This window comes from Plodia interpunctella, chromosome 7, assembly GCF_027563975.2.
Source record: "Plodia interpunctella isolate USDA-ARS_2022_Savannah chromosome 7, ilPloInte3.2, whole genome shotgun sequence".
Classification (NCBI taxonomy): Eukaryota; Metazoa; Arthropoda; class Insecta; order Lepidoptera; family Pyralidae; genus Plodia; species Plodia interpunctella.
Window position 1 is genome coordinate 2,158,372 of NC_071300.1, and position 25,346 is coordinate 2,183,717.

The window sequence follows — 25,346 nt, forward strand, 5'->3', positions numbered from 1 at the left end:
TTCTTGCCTGCCTAACAGTTTGGGAACCACTGTGTTGGGAATTACGTTCATATAGCTGTATTTGGGGGCAACTCTGAGGCTAAGTTATGATTTAGTGTTTACTGGGTTAGCTCTATTATCTCTCATATCTACTTACATTATGTGGAATGCTGGTATTTATCATAAAAAGCTTTAAAAAAAATTACAACATTGACAATCATTATGACAAATTTGCGAAGATCGTGGCAGAGTGAAATGGCGAGATATAAATTCTAACCAAAATACAGAGTGAGAAATATGTATGACTGACGTAAGATATTTCATATAGAAAATATAGAAATATGAAATATCTTACGACAGTCAGTGATAATAATAATGGTAATAATGGTTGATTCTAGTTGAAAATTCTCTTGAATCGTGTTGATATTACACTTGACACTCGGAAGGACTTCTTGTTACTCGGAATCGTTGTGTTGTAAAAGGTATTCATTTCTGGTTATAAAACATACACAGGACTTTATCGCCTAACAGAAATACAAAGTACTTTTACCTATTTTTAGAACAGACAGGACATATATTCAGAGTCAATAGAGTTGTTAGTTGAATGTATTTTTTACATATTGTACCTATTTTTTTTACTAAGGTTTACAGAAACAATTATTATCTTTATTTGGTAAATACAGAGTTTATACGGCTTTATAAAAAAAGTTAAATGCAACTTCAATCAAAAGTTAACTTTGTGTCAGTCTTGTAAAGGTTTGTTTTGTTAGTTTCGTAGTTACCTAAATAAAGCTAGCACAGAAAGTGAGCGACACAAACATTGCCAATGGAGGCAAAAAGCACCAATTTTCAATATTGTTGCAGATTTACGACCAAAAATACCTTCTACGCAATCGTGGTGCGATTATGGATTATCCTGAAAATAATAATACTATTTTAGGTTATGTTCTGCATTATTTGGTCAACTATGGTCATAAACTGATATAAACTCGATTTTGACTAGAGATCTTACCTGTATGAAGTCCATATTTTAATAAGTCTTCACGTTGTAAAGTGTCCGTTTACTGGCTCGAAAATTTTACAGCTTGAGGCGTTTCCCATAGTTGCGTTACAGAAGTGTTCTTTGGCTGGAGGGAAGAATCAGAGAGCTGGAATCAAAGTGCATTGCGTAGTTTGCATGTTAGCATTTTGTCATCGCAATGAAAAACCAGCAATGTACGTCGAAACGACGATAACCTTGTTTATGCTAGATATCGTGGCACATCGAATTGCTATTTATTAATAATATATTAGGACAAATCATACAGGCTTAAATACAATAAAGCTTTGGACTTTTTGTTATTCAATAGGAAGGTATCTACCTAAAAACCTACTGATGAATAATTCATGTTTTCTCTAGATATAGAAAGCGACATCTATCTTTTTACAGAAGGTTTATTTACGAAATTGATTTGATCATTGGTTCGATAGGGAAATTATAGATGACGCTTGTAACGTTTGTTTTTGTAAAACGGAAAGCCTTCGTTGTTTTGGATGTGGGGAAAAAAACTTTGGCGGATTCAGTATACATTGCTGGTTTTTTATTGCGAAAATTTAGGAAAATTGAAGCGCTCATGCGAACTACGCACTGTTCACGCATTTGTGTTGGCATGTGTCCGAGTTCGGCGACGGGGCGGAGCTGGCATAAAATATCTGTTTCCAAATGTGCTTAGGTACCCAAAATATTGAAGATTTTAGGTGTTATGAAAACCAGAATCAACAAGAATAGACCTTCGACCAGCCTCTTTCGTACTATATACGTATTCCTCGAAACACCTGATTCATCAAAATCATTATGGCCATAAAGAGATCACTGCTGGGCATAGGCCTCCCCCAAGGATATCCAAAATTGTTGGATCCTGGATCGTTTCCCTGCGACTTTGGTTAGGTCACCCGACCACTTGGTTGGTGGGTGTCCTACGCTGCGCTTTCCTGTTCATGGTCGCTATTCGAAAACCTTCCGCCCAAATGGTTATCGGTTCTCTGCGTTATGTGCCCAGCCACTGCAACAACAAAGATTCTTTAACATTTGTCCTTCATCTAAACGGTTGGTTATCCAAAGATAACCTAAAAAATATATTTTTTCAAAATAGCAGATCAGATGCAGCCATCTAATTTTAGAATAAAAAGGTACAAAAAGGCCTCTTCAATGTTGGCTTCGGCCCCATGAATGCCTCAAAGGACCGGTCCCAATGGACCCGTAGCTGAAAATGCGTATCAACATAATAATAATATATTATATCATAACCACATCATAACCGTCCGGAATCAGCACAATTATTTCCGCGAACACAATAATACTGCCCTTTTATACGATTTGACGGATTGATTCTCCGTCGGATACTCGAGCTGGCAGTTATGTCTGTGATGTATGGGTATCAAAAATAAATACATATCCGCTTTCTTCATTGAGTTCATCATGTGGAGCTGACCTTAAAAATTTACCTGTAAAATTAGAGATGTGGTGGCCTTAAATGCGGAACGTAAGTGGAGATGTCCTGTTTCGATTTCACTTCTCACCATCGAATCGATTCGAAGAGAGATGCAGCTAACCAATCACAGTGCGCCATTGTGACGCAACGACTACCACGCTGCAATAAGATTGGTTCGTTGAGTCTCACTTCGACGAATCGATGGTGACAAATGAAATGCAAACCCACACTAACCCCTCTGCTGTAGGGCAGGAAAAACGTTTGTCGCGCACAATAAGAACTCTCCAAAACCTCCCTTGAATGTCGTACGAGGCGACCAAAGGATAAAGCCTTTTGAGAACAATGTGTCATAAGATGAGAGTCAAATCTTATATTTCGCGTCACAGCCGGAATGCAACCACAAGAGACAGTGAGACTAAAATTGTCATCTCCTTGCATTGTATGTAGTCGATATTTACTTTCGTCGTGTCGCTTTTATTCTATCCTCTGCGAGCGTATCACTACGAGAGTGATCGATGTTTTGTTTTCATTTCTGTCTACTTTTTAATGCTATAACGTGATATCACTAATGGATTTTCTGTTTCCAGAAACCATGACCATTCCAAACCATGTAACGGCCAATGCCATTTCATATAATTACTTATAATAGGTAGGGTAGTGGGACCAAAAGAAAACTCCTCTATCTCTCTTGAATCTTCGCGTGTTCGCGGTTGCATTTAAAGCTGTGGTCGCCTAAGGCCCGCGTAAAAAATAAATGTTTAAATTTTGTAGCTTTGGCTCTGATTTTAAGACCAGCCCAGTTAGAATGCACGAATGAATGAATCTATATGCACTTTTGGAATAGACTTTCTCTGCCGATTCTGAATACGTATCATCATTCTGCTCCGCGTGACCCACTGCTTGGTATACATATAGCTCCGACCGAATGTGTGTATTTTGAACTTATTTGCGAAAAAAAAAACGTCTATCAGGGGACTATTTACTACTTGACTGTAGGTATATTAATACTAATACTGTCCTGGCCCCTGACTTTCCGCCATCGTAGAGACGCTGACATGAATCGAGTAGAACTAGAGAACTAGACGATTCCTTTGATAATGCCAACACTCTCCCGTCCAGGCGTGAGCGTGACACGCAAAGAGTGTGTGGTTTCAATATCCGCAGTTGTCATAGCTCGGACGGGAATAGGCTAGTTCTCTTTATTACCGCTTGTTTAGATCCAACGCGTGGCTCAAGGCCATAGAAAAGGATACGCTATATTCTGCGGTGACAAGACGAATAAGGTACAAATAGTTTTCGTAGCCGATAGACAAATATGACATTGAAAAGTAAATACCTAAGAAAAATAATATTTCCTTTTTTTTTTCTATATCTATTTGTCAATTGAAATTGTGACTAGGGCTGTGCTAATTTTGTTTTTTGGCGCTAAAAAGTGAGTTTTTTGAGCTCTGAGACTATTTGTTTGTTTTTAACAGTAAACGCATTAGTACCTACTTTCATAAGTGCAACTAACTGAAGTTATCCTAAATATCTGAGGCATTAATAAATGAACTTGATTTTAGGAACCCTTCCATCGATCTGTTATTAAGTTAAGTACAAATATAACATACAAAATTAATTATAAGTACATATTTGCATTAGCTGGAATCAAAGTAATGAATGCAAGGGGAACACATCAGGAAATAGTGTGACATCGAATAGTGGGACATGGAAATAGGGTTCGTTTTCTGCGTGAAATTTATAGGCCACGAGACTTGAGCTGATTTGACAGACTTCTGCGGCAGCGAGAACTAGTGTACCTATGTGTGACACAGATTATATAAAACTAGCTTTTGCTCGCGGCCTCGCCCGCGTGATTTCCCATGTGGGTCCTTCTCCGTACTTCAAACTATATGTATGCAATATTTCAAGAAGATTGAATTGATTGAAACAAACTTATTTTTCTCTTTAGGTATAATCCATTCAAGCTGAAGGTAGGTATGCCTACAAGCCATGGAGCGCATTTATTAGGTGTTAAATTAACTGATCGAGTTCGAAACACTATGCTGCGATCCATCACAAAACTGACAGATGTAGGAGAAACGGCGGCTAGGCGGGTCACGTTTGCCGTATGCAGCCTGAGAGATGCCCACATTCTTACAACCTGGATTCCAACTGACGGGTACAGAAAGCGAGGTAGGTCTAGTACTAGATGCTCGGATGAGCTTGGGACATTCGACAGACACGTGGAAAAAGAGAGGGGAGGCTTTTTCCCTGAAGTGGGACATGTTATAGCTATAAAAATATCCATAGGTAAGTACCAATATTATAAAAAGAAAATATTTCTATTTGTGTTTCTTTGTTTTTTGGTATAATGGAAAACAGGCATACACATTGGGGGTTGACACGGTCATTGTGCCCAGCGGTGTTACCATGAAACATAAAACACGTAGCACGTAATTGCGTCCGCACGTTCTCTCTTTTTTTACACGCTGCGTACACGATATGGGAAAAAGAGACAGAATGTGGACGGTAACGTGCTACGTGTTTAAATATATGTATATGTTTTGTGGTAGGTCTTCTAATCATGCGTTATGTTTTCAAGCCTCCAACAACAATTCTAAGACTGCGTCGTTATCGACATCATTAAGCACGTGTAATTATAAAACAGCAATATCTCACAATCTTCCAGAACATGAAAGCAAAACTAACAGCTGTTCGTGCCATTGTGCTTTTAACGGGCTGTATCGCGCGTGCCATCTTTGCTTCGCCTCGGTACGGAGGAGATACAACCTTACAGCCTACGTGTGGGTCCATGCTATAAGCAAAAAAAAAATTAATCCTAGTGCGGATATGCGACAACCAGTTGCGTATCTACTAGTGTAAGAGCCATGCCTCATTCATGCTCATGCTCAGTCGGTCGTGCTCCGTTGGTGTTGACACTTCATACAATCTTTGCGTTGTTCTGTGTTGCCTGTGGACGGACATCAAGACTGAACGAAGGGGCGCACTATGATCATCATGCAGTACTTATTATGATTATAATATTAATTTAAAGGCGTGTTTCATATGTTTGATGCTGTGCGTCCGTTGACCTCGTGTCCGTTCTAGCCTTACATTGTGGACTCACCCAATGCAGTAGAACAAATCAAATAACACGTGAAATCAGAATTGTTTCAACGGGCTTTAACGCATTCATAATGCAACCCATGCGGCGCAAACCCATCTATGAAATGGATAGAAGATGATTCATTCATTTATGCTACAATTCTGAGAAGCAAACAATGCAGAATTAAATACTAAACTTACGAGTACCCTTTCCTTTTGTATTTCGACCAGACACATTACAATAATATACTTATGCCTATTGCTCTAGTACGGTAAGGAGAATATTTATCACAGAAAATTCATATGAATTTATTATGAACTAAACAATTATATCTGTCTTACCTTCATATTTCGTGCCACGAATAGGGAGGTAAAAGTAGATTAATCGGAGGTAAAAGTAGATTGAAATATCATGCCTTTCAAAGTTATTTATGAATGTATGTGGCAATAAAAAAATAGCTCTAATATAGGTACCTACTACACTTTGAGACAATATGATAAGTATTCTCTGTAGATTGTACTCTGTGGCCTCAATGCAGCAAAAGTAATGTTTATGCGCTAACACTACGTTTACAATAAAGCCACAAAGTATTTAGATAAGGTGTTTTTTTGAGCGTAAGAAATGTTTTAAATGAAGAAGGTTTTTGTAAACATGTTCTTTATTAACTTTTCAAGAAAATAAATTCCTGTATTTTACAGCAAATGAGGTGCAATCTGCGGTGGAGGAAGTACTGGGAAAACGTTCAGATGAGAAAGAGAGAGAAATGAAAAATTTGTGTCAATTCGATTTCTCTGTTCAAGTAAGATTTAAATATACTAGTTTTGACCATCGTGTACGCAATTATGTATCCGCAGTAGCAGACAGACACGGATAAACTAAATAAAACTTTGTAGAAAAAAGAAAACAAGCAGACCAACTTACTTAACCTTGTCCGATATTGATTTAGTCAATTCGCAAATAGTTAAACTGAGATCTAGCCGAACAGAGATCTAGTCCAATCGTGATCTAGTCTTTTGTCTACCTACTCGTAATGAGATATAGGTACCTAATCGTAAAGCTTATAACTCCACGTGTGGAAGGCTCGCTCTCTACTCTTCATAGTCTTCATAGTATAGTATTTCGTCGTGACTGCGGGTCGTGGTCATTACGTGAATTGAAACATACTTACATAACAACTTTCTTAGCACTAATAATGTAGTGGTTTGCCATTGATTTCTCCATTTCACAGCGTAGCAGGTTTCCTCACGATGTTTTCCTTCACCGGTAGCAGGTGGTTCAGTTTCTTCTCGTGTATTCTTCTAATGCGACACAGTTCACCAAACTTGAGCAGATTCGGTACACATTTCCGGTTTTTCATTGCGATTAAAGCTCTCATACAAACTACGCAATCATGCGTTTGCGTCGCGTCGGCGGCATCTGTCAGAGTTCAGCGATAGAGTGCAGCAGGCGTAACGTGCGTTTCTGTCTAAAATTGTCTTTGTCTACGACCTAAAAGGACGGAAAACTGCCGTCACATTGAGTGCCTTTTAAAGAACGGTAAATAATACAAATAAACTATAGGTGTTAAAAGCATTGCAAGCTTCGGAGCCCAACTTCAGAGGTGAAGTACTTTTACGATTGACGCTTTTAAAAGTACGCGAGGGATGGAGGAATAAGCAAAGGATTTTCTGTTTTTACCACTCCATAAAACATTTTTGTTGTTGGCAACAACACTAGCACTTTATGTTGAACTTGGTGATATCCAGCTCAGGTGGATTAGATAAAAGGCTAAAAAAAAGATTAAGTATTTTATTAATAAAAAATAAATTTGAAATTTCATAAACTTTCGATTCTGAAGTTGTTCTGGCTTCCTCTCATCTGAGAGAGAAGCTGAATGGTTTCCAAACGGTTGATCACACATTTTTCAAACACAGCTAAGAACACTCGATTAGATTATCTTTCAAATAAAAATAAAAAAAACTCGAACAAAATCGATTCAGATTCGGGTCAAAATCGTTTGGCTGCTACGATGCCACGGACAGACATAGATACACAAGCACGTTATACTTATAATGTCACCTAGGTACGTTTGTCGTCGGGGTTTAAAAATATATGACATTTCACGGCTTAAAACATGTTTTTATTTTTGATCTGAATTAGTTTTTTAGTAGCATATTAAATATGCGTAACTAAAAATCGACCTTTTTGTACCTTCACCCGTGGAACGGCACATATTAGAGAGAGACATATATATATAAACATAGATAAACATATTACTTAACTAGTTACTTATAGGTACATATAATAAAAGCTTTTAAAAACACGAGCAGCAGAAACTCGTCGTATCTTCTACCATGTTTAATGTGAAGAACTTTTACGATTGAACAGGTTATAGTGTTGCCGCTTGATAGTCGACTATCGATTGTTAATCGAAAGACTATCGATAGTTTAACAATTGAAGGACTATCGATATTTTCGATAGTATTGATACTATCAATAATTTATTAAAAGCAACACTGTCAATAGTATCGATATTATCTGCACTCATTTGATAGCTAGTAGGTACCTATTGCTTCTATTTGAGTTATCAATAGTACAATCGATACTGTGGCCTTTATTGAATGAAAACTATCGATAGTAAAACGATTGATAGTTCAGCAACACTAATCTATGCCCAAGTATACATTGTAAATGCAGACTAATCGACGGCAATTAGGTCTTCTGGTTACATGGAGTGCGGAGCCCTGTGATTCTGCAGACCGCTGCCGACCGCTGGCCCGTGGCTTCAAAGCGCTTCGCCGCAAATTAACTTACCTATATATCTATTGCTACTTCAATATTATATCCATACGTCCATGATTATATCATTATGTTAACTTTAGATAGTGTCATCCATACTAATATTATATAGAGAAAAGTTTTGTATTTTTGTTTGTATAAAATCAAAAACTACTTACTTTTGGACGATTTTGATGAAATTTGACACATAGATAGACGAATCCTCTTGGAGTGACATAGGCTACATGTTATTATTATAGTTTTACCCGAGCGACGCCTGGACGGACTTCTAGTCTCTGATAAGGTGCTGCCGTCATATAAAAAAGACTCCGGATTACGTTAGCTTATAGAACAATAGGTAATATTTAAGGTCTTTATACGGCTCATTTTATACGCTCACAGACAAGACGCTGGCACATCAGTCTATTTGAAAAAATATGAGGTGGTCGTGAACGTATTAGAATGAGAGCAAAATGGCCGTCCCGATTTTTTTTTCGTTTGAAATTATATGTCAATGTCAAAGCCAAATTATTTTAAACTAACAACCCGTCCCTGCTTCTCTCGAGTAAAAACATAATAAATTACACAACTAAACCTCGGCCCTGCTTCTCTCGAGTAAAAACGTAAAAATTACACAACTAAACCTTCCTCTTGAATCAATATATCTATTTAAAAGGCCGCATTAATATCCGTTGCGTAGTTTTAATGATCTAAGCATATATAGGACGAAGGACCAAATACCTAGCGGGTAGCGACTTTGTTTATGCAGGTACGAACAAAATTGCATGCATTTTAAATTTTATGCAGTCTACACATTAATCAATTAACAAAATTAGATATTACAGCTGCATGTGCATAATGTAATTAAAACATTTCGCGCGTAATTATATTTTCCATTGATAAATGCAATTTAATACGTATGCAATTTTTATTTCTGGCAAATAGAATTTTGCCGAACCGTTATTCTTCTAGTGGCGTATTTGTGTTGTAAAACAAGGGACAATCACAGAGCTACTTTAAACATTGGAATGGCCTCATTTGGCAACTGCGTGCAGAATGCACGCTGCGCATAAGCGTTCGGCCTGTTTTACATAATACATTTATGGGATGGTTTTATGTATGATAATGTCCTTGGTGTTTTGCTCAGTTTATTGTAATTCATACTTTTTTGTAATTTAAAGAAGAATTATCTACGTTACATAAGGTATACAGTATTGTCATTGGCATCTAATCCTGACATTTGCCTTTGGCTTTAAAAAATTAAATGGACTAACATTAGGTATAGATTTATTTTGCATAAATGGGTTTTTAGATCCTAACAGATTACTAAAATGATATTACAGCTAATAATTTATCACTATTGTGCATTGATTGACACTGTAACTTACTTAATATCTTATATCTTATCCTAATTACTTAATATCTTAGATTTTTGATTTTTGTGATCCTTCAACCCATTTGTTTAGATTAGTGACGATAAGCTAGGAAAGTGCGGTATGTTTGTTGAGTAGTTAACAGTACGCCTGTAGTTTGATTATCCCGGGTTCGAGGCCTATTCAGGAATCATATGTGGGTATTCAGGCAGATTAATGTGGGTAATAGCATTAGTTAATCCTGCGTCTGATAAAAATCTTTATTTACTCAACAATAACATTACAACGAATAATACAATAATATTAAATTAAACTAACTGTTGGAAGGCCAGGTAGCATTCTTGCGCTGAACTGCCTCTAGTTGATTTATCTGAGATAAATTTAGAGTAAATATGGAAGCTGAGTATTATAAAACTGGACATTTCCATGTAGGTATCTTAATAAAGTCAGTCTTAACATGCCTTTTGCACGATTCAAATTCCAATTTATTTCAACGATAGAATACGAATCCACGCCACGGACTGGTGGTTTCGTGGTGGGGGATTTATCAGCCTATCATCAAAACAGAATACATTATTTTAAATTCGAATATTTTTTTACAAGTACATTTTTCAGATGGCAACACTAAGTCTCAACGACACTACATCCGCCCTCTTTATAACGTTAATCCTCGGAAAATGTCAAGCGAAACGCATCCCTAGTGATGTGGATGTTGAGCTACGTGGTAAGTCGATGTTGATAGGTATCACTATCGACATGTATGATACTGAAATATATGAACATTTTAAATGCGCTACAATAATATAATGCCAATTCGTACATAATGCGGAAAATTCTGAATCCAAATAATTATAAGTAACCTACGCATTGTGGCCAAAATGGCATGAAGTGACCTCTGGTGTCGATATAATGAATTCCAGTTAATGTGTTTATTTACAGTTAAAGCAAATGATAATGTAAATTTAACAAACATACCTACAGACTTACATTATGGATTACATTTTAAATGCTTAGCGTTATTAAAAATAACAGCACATTCTGTTTACCGTTAACATCCAATAATGTACATTAATCCGTTTCGAAATGCAATCAGTGATTCGTTCCAATTTGATTTAAATATAAATCCGGGAAATGTTTCCTTAAGCCCATCACTAGTTCCGTAGCGAGCAATGCAAAATACGTGATTATACGAATCCCTAGGACATCAGAGTAGTCCAGCAGTACATCTCAACAACAGCTACTGCAATGCAAATTGCCAGAATAATACGTAAATTGAAATATTTCGCACCGTTGACGCAACGAAACTCGACCTTAAATTCTAGCTGTCAACGTCCAAATTTTGAGGTTAGCAAATGTTGCCAGTATATTATTTGATGAGCGCTGAATAAATTTGCAAGTGGTTTACACGTTATGGAAAAGGTATGCTTTTAATGGCGGTTCCTTGTTTTAAATTAGTAACGCGGATCTGAAATGGAGCCCGTATTCGGCTTTCTTCCTTTGTCATTACAGTATTATGTTTTAATTAAGACATTATAATGCCTGCCAACAGATACGAAAATGGTTGTTATTGTACCTAAATGTCGTTAATTTAAATTATTATGACGATTAAATTTTATATTGTTAATTTTTGTTCTATGATAAACGACACTGGTACAAATAGGTATTTAGGTATAATAAATAACTTATTTTATAAGTAAAAATAACTTATTTTATAAGTAAACACGTGCATACCTAATTTAAAAATCCACAATAAACAAATCAATCGTTGAATTTATCATGGGATTTTGGCTTCCAGTTTTACCTATTATAGCTTCACAGTGTTCCCGCGAGATGGCGGGAAATGAATAAAGGCAAGCCGCGGCGTGGGACGTGAGACGTGAATGTGTCGCGGCGTCCCACGAGCCTGAGCCGGAGCAATTTCATGGTACGGCACGCACACTTTTATGCCGGCTACATACTATCGCGGGGGTCAAGCGAATTTTGCGGATTCTGCATAGGTAGCTTGCACATTGCTTATTTCTCATGGCGGTAAACAAAATCTCTTAAATTAAACTACACAATGTTTATGCATTCGTTTCGGCGTTTAATTTGGAGTTAGTTTGTTAGCCGGCATTACGCTGGCCAGATGTCCTATAACTCAAAGATGGTGGTGTAAGACCTTACAGATTATATAGAGAAGTCCCCCTGTCGCACACAGGTGTGTGTAAGAACGCGATAAACTCAAAACTACTGGACGGATCTATGTACAGTTTTTAGTGTTGATAATGTGATTTCTGGTTTAGGTGTATAATTTACTAGATGTTGCCCGGGGCTTCGCTCCCGTGGGAATTTTGAGATAAAATAATATCTTGCATAATGTACCGAAAGAGTTTTTGAAATCGCTTCGGCAGTTTCAGAGTTTAATGTTAAGGTGTTAATGAAACCATGATTCGTATCAAACTGATTTTTATTGATTTGAGAGGGTACCTCACTACATGCATCTTATGACATTCATACCTTTACACCCGCCTCAAACATACAAATTCACAAATGCTTACCTACTACGCTTACTTTATAATAATAGTATAAATTATGGTTTTAAACCGAGTAAAGCGGGGTCGGGCCTAATAGCTAGTGCCTGCAGCTCCGCCCTCGTAAAGTGCACAAGAACGTCAGCAAAGGATAAAACAATTACATTATGCTTCGCGTGATAAAATCTTGCTGTCCATTTGCTTTGTAGCAGTGTCGTGTAAGTACATAACAACTGTATTTACGTTAGCTTCCAACATTGTAGCCTATATTCTTCTCACTATATTTTATACTTACTAGATGTTGCCCGAGGCTTCGCTCCCGTGGGAATTTTGAGATGAAATGTAGCCTACAGCAATCTTGCATAAAGTGACTTTCTAATGGTGAAATAATTTTTGAAATCGGTTCAGTAGTTTCGGAGATTATCTTAGATTAGATTTATAATAATAGTATAGATTAAGGAGCTCAATGTCGCAGTGGTTCCCACCACTGTGATGTGGCGGTTAAGACACTATCACAATGGTCGGTCATTGGATGGGTGAACAAACATGAATTATCTTCTTCATTGTTTTCGGACTCATTATTCAACGAACACTTTTCCTCATTTTTGTTCATAAATGTTATAAATACACTTATTTGAATGAGGAAAAATTGATGTATCATTAAGGAGCTAATGAGTCTTTTTGTATTCTTAAAGAGAACAAAACAAGTTCTATACAATTTACATTGACTAGTTATGGGAACCATATCATCAGTATACGTATAACTGCTTAAAACCTATATTTGTAGATATGGAATTACCATTAAGATCCGTGCCTCATTGCTCAGTCGCGCTGCGTCGTTCTCCGTCATGTTAAGTCATTTCAAAAAAGTTTTTATTTTACTTAAATGTAATTTTTGACACAAGCTTTTGTTGCTTTTCGAGAGATCTTATTGCATTTAATGTGTCATCTAAATTATGTTCCTGCAGTAAACCGGAAGTACTAGAACCAGAAGTAAGAAGAACCAGTAAAGTCTGGAGTGTTCCTGGGTGCATTATCAGGTCATGCTATCATCCAAAGTAAAGAGTGTACAAAATTACAGCTCAATTGGTTGAAGATATGCTTCAAACTTGAGCCGCAAGATTCCACCAGACACATAGCGACATACAGACATAAACATACATAGTTACATTGCAAGTTAAATAAAAGCTTGTAAAAATAATTTCTGACGCAACACCGCTCGCTCTTGGTCGCCATTCCGTCTCTTATTCAGTTTCCACGTCAGTCCTTGTTCCCTCAATGTAATTCGTCTTCATTTTCTCAGTCGGAGAACAGCGATCCCCTTCAGCCCATCGAGTCGTAATTGGATTGTTTTCAAGAGAATTGTGTCTATTGTTATATGCTACATTGTATCATAACCTATACTCGGTTACTTTAATCTACTCGCTCGAAATATAAAGTAAAGCCGCAGTGCTTTTGATTGTTGTGTATTATTAATGGGATTTTAAACTTATGTAGGCAGCCTTATTCAATGGCTCGACAAATGGAGATATTGGCCGCCCTAATTTGTTTATGGAGATGAGTTGTCTAAACGACGTATTTTATTAATTTGAATATTTTGTCATACAACAAAAAAAAACACTCCTATTAATCTTATTAATACTAGTGCACTTTTAAATACTTTTTAAACATTTTACTTTTTTTTATTATTGCATATTGTAATTTTAAATATTGCATGCCTGCCTGGCAAACAATGAATATTCGCATGTACTACCTATACTTTATAACTACGCACAGTTATCACCATAAATATATTTGAGTTTGAGAGAATCGATGCTAGAATTAACCCTGCATAATGACTCTCACAATAATACAGCATGATCAGTGTAGATATTTAGGTTCTCACACAAATCGGGTACTTCATCTAAATACCATTTAAAAAATAAATTGAAATATTATTTTCGCGATTATTTAAGACAAAGAGGAAGTTGAAGTAAGTAAAGTATTAATAACCATTTTAGATTATTAGGTATATAATCTGGTTACTTTTTTTAGGTTAGCTCGGTTTCAATTTAGTTAGGTGATAAGATTGTTATTAGTACTTAGGTATACTTGTAGTCTTGTACAACACCTAAACAACTGAGATACAGACTTTGAGATGCAGTTCATTCAGCAGTCTCTCACAATCTTGTTTTATTTTAAAAAATAAAACTCAGTCTCTTATTTTTTCAACTCGCCTCTTCCCTCGACGTCCATATCGAAGGAAATGTAACACCGGATCCTTTTACAAAGAGGAGATATTATCTTATATCTTGCTTACAGCGTCTCTAATTAACGTTAGTATAATGAAAATCGACATTTTCTGGACTCGATAAGCCACAGAAGCCATTTATATAGGAATTATAAATTAATTAACCGCTTTTGAATATTCACGTTCAAAAGCGGTTAATTAATTTATAATTCCTAAAAATAATAAAATTGTATAACTGTAATTATATAACAAATAATTAAATTGCGTGGAGTTTGTCTACTTTCGGAAATCCCAATTTATGCATGTAAATTGTAACTTCATTTCACGGCTGAGTAGAAAAATATACTGTAGGTATGTAAAAGAAACTCTGAACTGAATATGAATACAGCCTCAAAATTAAAGCAAAACATAAGCTTTAGTTCAAATTCAAAATTCTTTAGGATGATATACATCACTTATTGACGTCAATAAAATTACTTAAACTAAGTCTACTGCCGGCTTCCAAAGCACAAGTGAAGAAGCGGCGCAACAAACTTCACCGCGGCCTTTTCTCCAAAGACGTCAATTAACAAATGTAGGCCTTATACACATAGATATTAAAAATTAAGAGGACGAATTCACAACATTATTAAAAAATGACAAAATTTTAATAATTAAATGAATAAATTACATATGTTAATTAAGAATTTAAAAGATGTTTTTTCTGAATAATTATGTAAAGCTAGCGGCCCGTTACGACTTCGCTCGTTTAAAACCACAATAACATAGGTACCTGAGGAATGTTTAGGTACACACCATAGTACACGCCTAAACTTGGTAAACAAATAATTGTACTTTAATACTACCTATTTGGTAAACAGAAAGAAACACTGTATAATAATATATTTTTAAATTTCATGTTGAGTAGAGTAATAACATTATTACTTACTTAGACTTAAATAAGAAAAAAAAAAACAACCACGAACATAAACCAATTGAGTATTTAAAACATAATGGCATTTTTTAATTACTCAAAAGTTTAATGATAAATGATGTCGCGCGTCAGTCGCATGTTGCAGTGAATATTTAAAAACGGCCACTACTGGCGCAAATGTCCCTTGGTCGCTTGTACTGTAAACGTGGCTACTGCTCGGTAATTATTTAAAATGTCCAGTTTAATCAATATGCATGATACATCGTGTTGAACGGGAATTTATTGCGATAATTACTGTTTAATTTTGAAGACGATCCGAAAAAAATAACGCTTTCCGTATTGTTATTTTGTTTTCTGTCAAACATAAAACAAATTGTTGGATTTTCGAATTAAATAACTAACTATAGTCGTTCACTCTTATAATAATAATAATATAATATAATACATCATTTTATTTCAGGTAATAACGTAAGTACAGTATAAAAAAACAATACAAATGCCAGTGACCCATATTATAGATACCTTACAGACTTAACATACGTATAAATAAAATATTCTTAAAAACTAGGTCGTTTCGACGTGGTCGAACGTGACTGGTGGCAGCTTGGACAGCTTCTCCGCCATGAAGGTAGGCACGTGTCGTCAGGGTCGGTCTCCTTGAACAAGGTGATGATGTCCTGGAGACTTCGCTCGCCCTTCTCATCTCCCCTGCGAGATGGCTGGATGGGGGGAAGATTATTACGTTTGTTATCGAGTTCTGATAAAAATGGTATAAAAATATAAGTTGTTGAGATTCCCAGTTGTCCATCGTAGCGTTAAACCATAATAGAGGGAGCCTCATGACCCTTCGTGTATAAAACAGTGTGCCTCCTATGAAAGTATTAACCGATCTACCATTGGATCAGCGTTAGTTGCGTCTTAATGCTGTATTGTGTTTGTGTCTATATAAAATATTTGTTTTTACTAACACTAGTACACGTTAATAATTTTAATCAAACTTCATTTGGGCTATTTCTGAAATAAATATTTTGAATTTGAATATGAAGGCAATCCATAAAACACTGTGGCGATGGGTGTCCCTAAAATAGTACATACTTCTGCAATAGAAATGCTTGACAACCTCGGTGGCGCAGTGGTAAGGTTCTTGCCACTGAACCGAGAGGTCCCGGGTTCGATCCCCGGTCGGGTCATGATGGAAAATGATCTTTTTCTGATTGGCCCGGGTCTTGGATGTATATTTATATATATTATAAAATATAGTATCGTTGAGTTAGTATCCCATAACACAAGTCTCGAACTTACTTTGGGACTAGCTCAATCTGTGTGATTTGTCCCAATATATTTATTATTATTATTTATTTATTTATTAATTGTTGTGTTCCGGATGGAAGGGTGAGAGACGCAGTAGTTTTTTTTTAAAGTATAGTGGGCAAACCAGCATGCAGGTTGCCTGATAGTAAGCAAACACCACAGCCTACGGACACACGGACAGTATAGTTAAAGTACAGGGTGCTATATCAAAAGACCCTAAGACACAAGGTCGGTAACGCGCGTGTGAAACACTTGGTGTTTCAGGCGGCTAATTAGGGTTTAGCGTTTGCCTAATTGGAATAAAAATAAGCATTCAGGCTGACAATACTAGGTCTCCTACAATGTCTAATGTGTTAAAGAGTCCAGTGTCCTATAACGCGTCCAGTCTCACAATGTAGAGTGTCTCAGAATGACTAGTATTCTAAACAGTCCAGTGACCTATTACGTCCAGTCCCGACAATGTCTAGTCTCTCAGAGTAAGTGCAGATATCTTCAGTTGATGAAGCTTTCATGCGGTTTTGGCGACAAAATCTACAACGTTATAATGACCATTCTTCTTCCGCCCTTCGCCACAGTTGTTATGGCGAAGGATGCAGCTGAAAAGGTAATTTATCTGCACTTCAGCCATTATTTCGCACGTCGAGTGGCACCTGGCATCGTCCAATTTGCGCTTGGGCATCGCAAACACGAGCCCTCACTGATTGCGACTGTTTGGACGCTGGACGCTCGCCGACAAAAGCGTTATGCAAATAAGTTTTTATTCGCAGTATGACGCATTTTGATATACGGATTTCAGAATGGCAAAATATATGTCTATTAATAGAGCCGGTTTGACTGAAAAATTCACAGTCATACGAATAGTAATAGTAGTTATAAATGCACTTCACTTCAATGGTGATTTTTCATTTGTGGCAAAGAACACCTCCATACACACGCTTGACTGTTTTCTTGCTACCGCACAGACGGGAGTCAAAACACCAAATATTTATTTGATGGTTTCAAATAAAATGCAGTTGGCACTTTAGATAGATAGATTAAAACTTTATCTGTAGCCACAGTACACACACATACATCAATGTTAATACAAAAAAAATAACTGACATAATAAACGGGTAAACAACAATCACACATAAAAAAATCACTTTAAAAAAGTGATAATGAGAAAACACTTTTGTGATCAAGTATACCCGCTAACGAGCCGATTGCCATCCGGCGATATGTGAGCATTCATTAACAGCAAAAATTTCGAATAACAACACCAGGTTTCAGATTCTGACCAGTTAAAAATGACTGAGGAAATTTTCATGTCTTTTCTAATAATTTTTTACCACTGTGACCTAAATTTGGGTAAGAACAGCTAAAAAATGACTATATTAATAAACTTTATAATTGAACCAGCTTTTGCTCGCGATATCGGAAATGTGTATTTATCCCATTCCCGTGTACATTTCGGGAAAACCTCTCTTATCGCTATACGTAACCCCAAGGAAACTGAACTACATTCCAAACAAGTGCCTACTCTAGACCCAACTGTCTAAGAAAATCTTTACGGCTTCACTTGTTTGTCAGTCAGCAACAAGAATATCCTTTCATGATGATTGATAAATTGAAATAAAATTTAATAAAACCATGAGAATGGATACGATTTTTGCAAATCGACTATTTTGTTAAGTTCTGTTGAAACTAGTTAAGTAAAACCATCCATTGATATGCCATCCTTACATATTATAAAACAAAGTTCTTTGCCGCGTCTGTCTGTTTGTCTGTTCGTTATAAACTCACAAAAAACTGAGATGAAAATCCGTGCAATAGATTTTCATGCGGTTTTCACCAATAGTTAGTGAGGAAGGTGTGCAATTTATTTTGTTTTTGCGCGAACGAAGCCGGGACAGACTGCTAGTTATTTATAATAGGCGTTTCGTATAGGATCAAATATTTAATTTTTTTTGTAAGTAACACTATTATATTATAAAAGCAGTCACAAAAACACACGAACAACTCGAGAGCCAATCAAGTAATCAATAAATAACAAAACCTCTGTGAATAGTATGAAACGAATTCTGTTCTCCTGGACTGATGTTTTCCCTTCAAAGTATAGGCACGATTAGTGGTATGACCCCACAGGGGTATACATTGCTAGCTATACACTACCGAGGAGTGCACTGGAGATCTGTGATATAGATCTATAGACCCTAGTCTTCATCAATCTGAGATGATTGCTCAATATGAAATTCTCATATTTTGTATATTTGAATTGTTGAAAACAGTAAGTGTATTTTTACTTTACAAAAATTAAAAAAAAGTCCGTCGAACTAGCCGGTTGCGGGCCATAATTCAGTATTGAATAGGTACATAAAGAAGAAGAAAAACGTATATTTTGTTTACGATAATAAAAAGTTCACATTCAAAGTACGTAGTTTAGTTGGCAACTGTCAGAGTTCGCCGATAGTGTGGGTTTATAAGGCTATCGAGTTACGAGAATGCTTATAAAAAATCCCACCAGGTTGCATTCGCGGCTCTGACGACGCAAAACCCAAGTTAAAAAATAAACTATTTATTTAGTTAACTAGCGACCTGGACCGGCGTCGCATGAGGTCTATAAAATATAAACCTTCGGGAATAAATTGTGCAAATAATAGTAAAGAAAGTTTTGAAGCACGGAGGCCGGTGTTTTGATATACTTTTTGAGGTTCCACAAATATAAATACAAATATACACCAAAACCTTCCTCAGGAATCACACTATCTATTGGTGAAAACGGCATGAAAATGTGCAGTGGTTTTTGAGTTTATCGCGAATAGCAGCAGAGAACTTTTATAATAATTTTTATGACATGTAAGGAAGAGAACCCTGAACCGTCTGTAAGTGAGAACTATTTTATACTCTGTGGCACTGCTAATTCCCAGGGGTTAAGTTATGGGCCGCGGGAAGGGATTCAATAAAGAATTGAAATGTATTTTCCGTTGGAATTGTGTTCTGCGTGTGGGGAATAACTCTGTGATTACTCGATACGTCTATAGATTGCTTCGTTACCTATTTTCCTATTCTATACCTCTACAGATTCTATACCTATACAGATTATAAATAACTAGCTTTTGCCCGCGGCTTCGCACGCGTTCTATTGAAACAAATATGATTTTCATAAAAACCCCATTATGGTAATTTGGGGACTGATTTTTGAAAAAATAAAAAGGAACTTATGCTATAACGGTGGTCTTTAGTTACATGGATACTAAATTTCATAAAAATCGGTCCAGTGGTTTAGCTGTGAAAGCGGAACAGACAGAGACACTTTCTCATGTTTAATATTGGTAATATTGGTATGGAATTATGGATAGACATTCTTTTATTTTATCCCTATCTCTTTCATGAATTGACATTGAGTTTATTAACAAAACTTACACTTAGGTATTATTAAGAAGAAAAAAATTAAAGCCTAATCAGAAAATGACAACGTACAACGGTTTTAGGTAGGTAATAGGTACTTACTTAGAAATCTGATGAAAAATATTTTTTTTTTACTTTATACGGTCGTCGTATGTCGCCTTTTGATTGCAAATAACAAACTTTTACCCTTTGGGGAAACTTCGTTAGAGGTTTTGAACGTGATCACGAATAAAATATAACTATGTTCGTAGTTCACGTCGCATGCTCTGTGTATGCTGTGGAATATCCTGAATTTTAGGAGTTGATCGGGTACGCCTATTATGTATCGTGTGCATATTTCGTCATTTTACTCTGTCTACCGCAAAATTGGAGGAATTTTGGAGGAAACAGAGCAGGCAGAACTTTGATTCCTCTTGTCTCTTGTTTTCGGCTTCGTTAGATATCTAGTCGTAACGATTTTGTTCATGCTTGAAAAGGCATCTAGATTTAAATCGTCAATTTTGAACATTAGAATACGACATCTCTACTTATAATAAAATTGTAACTGGACTATGTCTGTACATAGTAAAAAAGAAATTAATAATATATTAGCACAAATCACACAGATCGAGCTAGACCCAAAGTATGTTCGAGACTTGTGTTATGGGATACTAACTCAACGATACGTATTTGATCATGACCCGACCGGAGATCGAACCCGGGACCTCTCGGTTCAGAGGCAAGCACTTTACCACTGCGCCACCGAGGTCGTCATTTAACTCGATATTGACTTGGAAGATACAATTTTAACATCAGTAGATGGTATAAAACAAAGTCCCGCCATACGTGTCTGACAGTTTCTTTTAAATCGCGTAACGGATTATAATGCAGTTTTAATTTTTATTTAGATGATTTATCGTGCGAGGCCGGCCTGGCGCTAGATAAAATTTAAATAAAATTAATTGATTTATGCTGTATCTGTATGTAATTTTTACAAAGGCGTTCTGAAATACATACTCCACAGTCTTCTAAGCTCACGTAAAGCTCGCTCGCCGATTGTTTTACTTCAACGGGTCTTTTGTGGCCACTTGGCAAACAAAAGTGTGTTCTGACCACAGTCGGCTCGCCAAATTAATTTATAACCAACAATGGCAATATCTAATCATACGGCAACACTGATATTTTGATTTTAGATATTTATTTTATTTTTATTCGAGTTTGTATTTAATTATATTACTTTTTTATTTAATGTGATCCTGACTATGATAAGAACATACAAGAAAAAATTATATGCAATAACAACGTAACTTTTTACATGACGGAACAAAATCTAGATACTATAGCTAGGTAAGTATTACTTTTTATGCAGTGTTACTTTAAAACGTTAATTACGCATAAAATTTAAGAAATTAGTTAATTAGTTGATGATTTATCAGTACCTATGTGAAATGGAGCAGGCAAATCACTCCATTGATATTACCAAGGAAGTCGTTGTATGTGTTACATTCCACACGACACGAATCTTGAGGAATGAGGAATACGACGACGGATGTAAGAAGAAAGTTTGTTTTATTCGGTGTGATGTTCATGACTGTCCAGCCGCGGGCTTGACACTTTAGTGTGCGTGAAATGAAACGCGCTAATGTGAGTAGTTTAAAATATATGCGCTTTCAACTGAAAATTAAAATCCAGTTGACACTGAATGGGGAAGACGAAGGAAGGGGAAGGAATCGTTTCGAGTGGGGGGCGGAGAGTGTCCTTACTGTACGTAGGACTTTATTGTATTGTGGTCAAGCTATAACGACTAAAATGTCCTCATGAATATAAAAAAAGGAAAAGAGAAAATCTTATTTGAGCGACCGAAATCCGTCTTCGGGATAATAAATGTGAGTCACCACCTTACTTCTGACTTCGCGGCGCAAAAATGTTACTTTTTGTTGGCTTCACACGACGCGAGACGTGAAATATGACTGCTGCGGTAATAAACTACAGAAAAGGTTAGTTTTATGTTCGTTTGTGGGTTGTTGCAATGACATGAGTTTATAAGAAAGCCTGTGGAATGAAGGAAGTCACGTAGGTAAACTGAAAATGCAATTTTATCCCGGCGTTGCTTGCAGCGCCTGTATATCGTCAGAATTTGCCTTACACTATTGGTGGTCAATCAGTATGCGTAGTACGACTATGCTTTACATCTCACCATTGAGTCGATTCGCAGTGAGATGCAGCTAACCAATTACAGCGCGGCATTGTTACGTAACGACAACCACACTGCAATGTGATTAGTTCGTTGCGATAATGAGAAGTGAAATGCAAATCCGCACTTCGCTCTCAGATACGTTTCTGCTCAGCATTAGTCTTTTAGAAATGCTAGTAGTTTTGTTTGCCACTGCTGGGCAAAGGCCTTCCCTTTCTGCTTCATAACTCTCGATTCAATCCGGTTTCCCGCCATTATGACAAGATGTCGTCGCGCCATCGCTTGTAGTTTATTTATTATGATCAAGCATATTAATATTTACACAATTTAATTTGTTAAAGTGACTGTTACATAATTTTTGGATAATCTTTTAATAAGTGCTGTCCAGATTCATATCTCTTTTTCTAGATAAATTTTTAATTTTGATTTTTAACACAATTTATATTAACGTATTAATCTAGACTGAAAATATTAAATGATCTTTGAATTGTTGTATAAAAAGTGTAATTATAGTTCTATGCCGCCAAATAATTTTCAATTGGAAAAATATCTCTGGAAATCGCTCGTTTCACTAGTGTTTATTAATCATCCATATACAAATAGTACTCCAAGCTTTTCAGACGGTAGAAGAGAGCCAATCCATAAATACTAAAGCGAATTAGCATACGGCGAGAGGAGTCTGTATTTTTAAAGTGGCCTTTGAATATTCATCGAGTCTATATAAAATTACGCTTTGTAGAATACGCAGGGGGGTGAAGTGAAATTCGATAGCCCCGTGTGGTATTGCCGCTTAAAGTGTAACATATTTAATTTTTAACAAACGCCCGTCCCTGCTTCACTCGGGGAAAAACATAATAAATCATACACCTAAACGTTCCTCAGGAATCACACTATCTATTGGTGAAAACCGCATGATGCAAATGCAGTAATTTTTGAGTTTGCCGCGAACAGTGACAGACAGACGCGGCAAAGGACTTTGTTTTATAATTTGTAAGGATTCGTTGTGGCGATGAAAAACAAAATCTATATTGTCTGTATTATATGTTACGATTCATAGTGTAGTAGTTTGAGGCTGAAAGTAATTATTCTGGTTTAAGTTTGGTACTAAACTTAATCGATATTTATTATTTTTAACAAGCAAAACATGTAAATATCAGAAAATATATTTTTATTTCAATAACTTGGTGGAAAAATTATTGCTGCATAGTTGTATTTGTGAACCATTTGTTAAATGATTCTATAATAATGAAAATATGGGATTGAAAATTTTCTTTTGTTTTGTTTCAAAAGTTCATTTGTATTGAAGTTAAATTATATATTCTATGACCATAAAAATGTATCTTTTGATTACAAAACTACTTTGTTGTAATTATTTTTATCTGTTCCTTTATATTTTCAAATGATGCAAGGGCGTTAACAAAAGATAAAACGAATACGTTGAATATTTTAAAGTGGGCGGCCCTTAGTTCTCAGAAAATTACCTTAAAGGTATAACCATGTCCGCTGGGCTTCGTAATTAAACTTAACGAACTTCGTATGCAAAAGAGTCTCTTTATAACAAAATTGAGCATAACATAAGAGAAACAGAAGTGCCATAGACGTACTCTTCTTCTTCGTCGAGTCAACCATCCTAAAATAAGGGGCCAACCAGTTTGGTCCCTCCGATTGGGTTAATATTGATTGTTCACTAACAGTGACGGATAATCTTGCATTATGGATACTAGAAGCTTGTTAATTTTAAATTTATATACACCATAAATTTTTAATTATGCCAAAAAATTTAAAGGCTTAATATTAAAGACCTTATTAATACATGTGAGTAATCAAAATTTAATATTATCGTTTATCACCAAAATTATTGAGGTTATCCCAAAATATCAATGAATTAATATACGTAGTTTGAAACTCCAATTATTCCAATTCATAGTTTATCGTCTCTCGCTCTCGCGTACAATGACCCTGGTATAGGTAATAAATAAATAAATAAAAAGAATTCCCAGAATTTATCAATTAAAATCGACTTTATGTGAACCGCTGCACTGAACCTACCTTTACTATGAAGCGTATTAGTCAGGTGGCGCACTCAAGTATTGTAACCAATTATTATTGATGTTTTTGGATAAATTTTGGATTTCGATTTTTTATGTTTTGACTATGCACATATTATCAGTAATAGATACTGATAGCCCCATTTTATTTTTTGGCATAATTAAAAATTTATGTTGTATAAGGGACATATTAAGGAAGTAGAAAATTGTCTTATTTTGAGATATACTCGTAGGTAGATTCTGGAACCTCAACCGTTCTGTTGTCGCTGCCTCATTATTTTTCGTTTAATATACAGACGATGACACTTCGATCGCCCTGTTATTTTAAATTCCATGATCTTTATCGTTTCTGGGTTAGGCATCTTTTGTACCACTTTATAAGGAGTCCCTTGTGTTCCATAGAACAACTCAATTTATACTGGAAGTAATTTTGGTGAGAACATAAAAGTAGATTTTCAATTGTTAAGGTAAAGTGTATTAATTTATTTCAATTAAGTTAAGTATATGATAGGCCTTTGTGGGTATGATAGTGATCTTTTTAAATGGTTGTAATTATGTAAATCTTCCTTTTGGTTACATATTTTATGGTTAGGTATTGTATTTAAGTTGCTTGTAAGTATACGCAGCACTGAATAGTGAATATAATCAGGCTGTTAATAAAACGAGTTCTATGTCTTACGTTAAGTTACAAATTTTAGCAGATTGTTTTTCTCTTTAATAAGAAGTTTGCGGTTTGTCTTGGATACAAAAAGCATTGAGCTTTGTCGAGTCTTGTAAAATATTAAGACGGAAAGTGTGTTACAATGTGACTCGTTGAAAGGGTAAAGCGCATCACAAATGGTAAAAGTTGGTCAGAAATTCATAGTTTATTTTTGTCAAGTTAGAATCTTCACTTGTTTGTGTGATATTTTTCATTTGGATGGTTATTTACCGAATCTGAATAATCCATACATCCATACTAATGTTATAAATGAGAAAGTCTATCTGTCTGACTGTCACGGCTAAACCGATGGACCGATTTTGATAAAATTTGGTGCGCGTGCGCAATTATAAAGACCTTCGTTCGGACATAATTTTTTTTTCTAAAACCAATCCCTAAAAAGCCC

The 25,346-nt window shown here is 35.9% G+C and overlaps 1 long non-coding RNA gene across 2 annotated transcripts in view; it reads left to right on the top strand.

Annotated features, from left to right (window-relative positions):
• Positions 1-328: 328 nt before the first annotated feature.
• The window catches only part of LOC128671156 (uncharacterized), a 31,902-nt gene continuing 6,884 nt past the window's right edge, over positions 329-25,346 (top strand). For both annotated transcript variants that reach the window (XR_010369933.1, XR_008404820.1), the window contains exons 1-2: positions 329-461; positions 4,402-4,625. This is a non-coding gene — a long non-coding RNA (uncharacterized LOC128671156). The remainder of the gene's footprint in view (positions 462-4,401; positions 4,626-25,346) is intronic.